Here is a 4,554-nt window from a genome sequence, read left to right as displayed (position 1 = left end):
TCAACAAAACCTTTGTGAGATCCGTTAGTACAAGAAAGCAAACCACTACTTTAAGTATTGTTACAAACCCATTCATATTTTATTTTGCATTACATCTACTGTATTCCAACTTTTCTATGGCAAAAAATCTTCAAAAAAAATCATAGAATCATCAAAACAAGCACACAACGCAAAGAAAACAGAATATGTCAAAAACAGAACAGTATGTAGTAATCTGACTACTTCGAATACTTTTGTAACTCCAAAAAATCTGAAAATTTAGGAAGATGTGAGAATGTTTTTTATTAATCTTTTGGATAAAGAATCAACTCAAAAGAACTCTTCTATTAAAAATGAAAAATATTTTTGTGAGTGCAAATGTTTCTGTTTTTCAGCAGGATCAAATCAACTCTCACCCAAATCATCCCAAAGGCCTTGCTTGGCCCAAACACTAACTTAAACACATCTAATCAGAGGCATAATTGGGTATTTTATTGAAAGCAGCAAGAAAACCAAAAAATAAAAAGATACAAGTTGGGTTGCCTCTCGACGAGCGCTATCATTTTACGCCCCTAGCTAGGCATAACGCGTAGGATCTAAGTGTTGTCATCTGTAATCTTTGCACTTTAGTAAGGGTTTTTTTAAAATCCGGGAGGCTCTTTGCACTTCCCTAAATTTTCCGGGAAAGAAACCATCTTGAGATCTAAAATATCCAATCGTTTATTGCAAAGGGTAATCAAAGTGTTCAGATGATTGATACTACCATTGAGATGTTTGAGAGGTTCATTGTATTTTTGCAATTCAACCATCCGCTTATTCAAATCACCGAGTTTGTCCAAAATTTGAACTGCCTCTGGGGTGAAAGAAAACCCTTTCTTTTGTGGTGGAACCCCCAAAATTCCTTCTAAGACTTCGTAGGCAGCATTAACATCAAGATCAATAAAATTCCCTTTTGCGGCAAAATCTAAAAGTTGTCTATGATGCAAAGCCAATCCTACATAAAAATTTCTAAGAAATTTTTTTTGCATCTCCCTTTAAATTGCAAACACGATAGGACTCCATAAGCCTATACCAAGCATCTTTCAAATTTTCTCCTTGTCTTTGTTTGAAGTATAGAACTTCAAAATCTGGTAACAAAGGAGGAGCGGTCAAACCAGCCATTGTGACGAAAAAGCAAGAACGCGAATAGGTCTGACGAGAAAACGGCGAACAAAAAAGAGGCCGAATAAAACGGCATTTTTTTGTGAATTGGTGGGAGGAAAACGAGAGGCAAATGGCAAATAATGTAAATTGCATGGAGATGAGATTTGTGATTAGGAACCTGGTTGATGTTGATGATGTCTCCTTGGCAATGGTGCCAAAATTCCTTTTGATGTTTGCTTGAACTACGTCGGTATTTCCCCAAAGAGGAAGGGATGATGTGCGGCACAGCAACAGTAGGTATTTCCCTCAGTGATGAGATCAAGATTATCGAACCAGTAGGAGAACCACACAACACAACATAACCAGCTCCTGCATACAAATAACAAATACTCGCAACCCGACGTGTTAAAGGGGTTGTCAATCCCTTTCGGGTAACGGTGCCAGAAATTGGCATGGAGACGGGATAAAGTTGTAATAGATTGGATAAATAGATCGCATATGAAATAAAGTGCAGCAAGGTATTTTTGTATTTTTGGTTTAATATAACTAAAAATAAAAGCAAATAAAAATATATCGCAAAGGCAAATATAATATAGAAGAGACTCGGGGGCCGTATGTTTCACTAGTGGCTTCTCTCGAGAAAAATAGTGAACGGTGGGAAAACAATTACTGTTGGGCCATTGATAGAACCTCAAATAATTATGACGATATCAAGGAAATGATCATTATATATGCATCACGTCCAAGATTAGTAGACCGACTCCTTCCTGCATCTACTACTATTACTCCACACATCGACTACTATCCAGCATGCATCTGGTGTATTAAGTTCATGGAAAAATGGAGTAATGCAATAAGAGCGATGACATGATGTAGACAAGATCTATTTGTGTAGAAATAAACCCCATATTGTTATCCTTAATAGCAACAATACATACGTGTCGTTTCCCTTTCTGTCACTGGGATTAAAGCACCGTAAGATCAAACCCACAAAGCACCTCTTCCCATTGCAAGATAAATAGATCAAGTTGGCCAAACAAAACCAAATATCGGAGAAGAAATACAAGGCTATAATTAATGATGCATATAAGAGATCAAAGAAGACTCAAATAACTTTCATGGATAAAAACATAGATTTGATCATAAACTCAAAGTTCATCAGGTCCCAACAAACACATCGCAAAAAGACTTACATCATATGGATCTCTAAGAGACCAATGTATTGAGAATCAAGAGAGAGAGGAAGCCATCTAGCTACTAACTACGGTCCCATAGGTCTACAAAGAACTACTCACGCATCATTGGAGAGGCACCAATGGACATGATGAACCCCTCCCTGATGGTGTCTAGATTGAATCTGTCGTTTCTGGAACTTGCGGCGGCTGGAATTGATTTTTGTCGACTCCCCTAGGGTTTCTGGAATATTGGGGGTATTTATAGAGCAAAGAGGCGGTGCAAGAGGCCACCAAGGTGGGCACAACCCACCTGAGCGCGCCTGGGGGGGTCAACAAAAATCAATTCCAGCCGCCCAGGCGCGTCCTGGTGGGTTGTGCTCCCCTCGGAGCACCCCTCTGGTACTTCTTGGGCCCAACAGGTTTCTTTTGGTCCAGAAAAAATCCACAAAAAGTTTCGCTGCGTTTGGACTCCATTTGGTATTGATTTTCTGCGATGTAAAAAACAAGCAGAAAATAACAACTGGCACTAGGCACTATGCCAATAGGTTAGTACCAAAAAATGATATAAAATGATTGTAAAACATCCAAAAATTATAATATAACAACATGGAACAATCAAAAATTATAGATATGTTGGAGACGTATCACAGAGCCATTTTGTTGGTGAGCATGAGGACAAGACACATGATGCTCAATGCCTATGCTACGAAAGAAAGAATTAAGCTTCTCATATTCTCCTCCCCGGTCACTTTGGACTGTTAAGATTTTTCTATCAAGGTGTCTTTCAACAAGTTTTGGAACTCTTGGAACACAGAAAAAACTTCAAATTTGTACTTAAGCAAATAAATACAAGTAAACTTGTTGTAGTCATCGATGAAACTGACATAATATTTCTTTCTTCCAAAAGAATCTCGGGCATGACCCCATACATCACTGAAAATAAGCTCTAAAGGAGTATGAGACACACTATTTGACTTAGAATAAGGGAGTTGATGACTATTGGCACATCGACAAGCTTCACACACAGATTCAGTAATTTGACTATCTGACAATGAGAGATTGCCTTTATTTACTACTTGCTTGAATATGATCGATGCCAGATGTCTTAACTTTGCTGCCACCTTGCCAAGGAGGGCTTGATTACGAGTAGACTCGACGATGATTGCGACTAAGTGCTCCAGATGTAATGGGGTAGAGACCTCCAATGCATCTACCGTGATGGAGGAGTTCCCTCGTTGCCCGATCCTTTATAAAAAAGTAACGAGGGTGATTTTCAAAGAAGACATTATTATCAGTGGCTAAACGAGACATAGATGCAAGGTTTTTGTCGGCTTGTGGAACATGAAGGACATCTTTTAAGACTAGATCACGTTTAGGAGTAGGGGAATTAATAAAAGCTTGACCAATGTGTGTAATATCTATACCTCCACCGCTTGCGGTGTGAATTTGATCATTCCCAAGGTACTTTTCACGGAGAGCAAGTTGCTCTAGTTCGCTTGTGATGTGGTCTGTTGCACCAGAGTCAATGTGCCAAACTCCTTCTCCTCCTTGCTCATGCATGATTGCAGCAACATGACAAGCATCGGGGACGTAATCTTCATCGTAGCGGTGCCAACAGTCCATGACTTCATGGCCCGCCATCTTGCAAAGTTGGCATCGAGGGCGTGGACGGGAGGAAGAGGGATGACGGCTATTGTTGTTGTTGAAGCCGCCACCCCCTGTCCTGTTGATGTATCCGATGCCGCCGCTAGAGTTGTTGTAGCCGCCATTGCCTTGCTGGTTGTTGCCGCGCCCACGCCCGCTGTCGCGTTGCCCCTGGTGACCGTGCCCATGGCCGCGGCCACGGGAGGTAGAGTTGGCGGAGGATTGTCTGATGTTGGTGCCGTGGAGGAGTCTAAGGTGGGCGTCAAAGCTCAGGAGTTGGCTATAGAGCTCCTAGATGGTGATGGGTTCAACTCGAGCAGCAAGAGCCGAGACAACAGGATTATATTCCATGTCCAGCCCGGCAAGAATCTTGGACACGATCTCCGAATCAGAGAGCGCGGAGGCGGTGCAAGGAACCTCATCAATGAGACTTTTAATCTTTCCAAGATATTCAGCCATAGTCATATTACCTTTTTGAAGGTTCGTCAGCTCGAGACGGGTGTTGATCGCTTGGGCTTGACTCTGGGCAGCAAACATGGTGTTGATGGCGCTCCATACTTCAGCCGGCGTCTGGAGCGTGGCGACCTGCCAAAGGATGTCGCGAGAGAGGGAG

At 41.5% G+C, this 4,554-nt stretch overlaps 1 non-coding gene across 1 annotated transcript; it reads right to left on the bottom strand.

The window, feature by feature from the left end:
- Positions 1-4,202: 4,202 nt before the first annotated feature.
- On the bottom strand, positions 4,203-4,337 carry LOC123073129 (small nucleolar RNA Z247). The gene has a single exon (XR_006435593.1). It is a non-coding gene; the product is annotated as a small nucleolar RNA Z247 (small nucleolar RNA).
- Positions 4,338-4,554: the final 217 nt, after the last annotated feature.

This window comes from Triticum aestivum, chromosome 3B (assembly GCF_018294505.1).
Source record: "Triticum aestivum cultivar Chinese Spring chromosome 3B, IWGSC CS RefSeq v2.1, whole genome shotgun sequence".
NCBI classification, from domain to species: Eukaryota; Viridiplantae; Streptophyta; class Magnoliopsida; order Poales; family Poaceae; genus Triticum; species Triticum aestivum.
The sequence above is the reverse complement of the archived record's forward strand: the minus strand, read 5'-3'. Positions and strand labels throughout refer to the sequence as shown.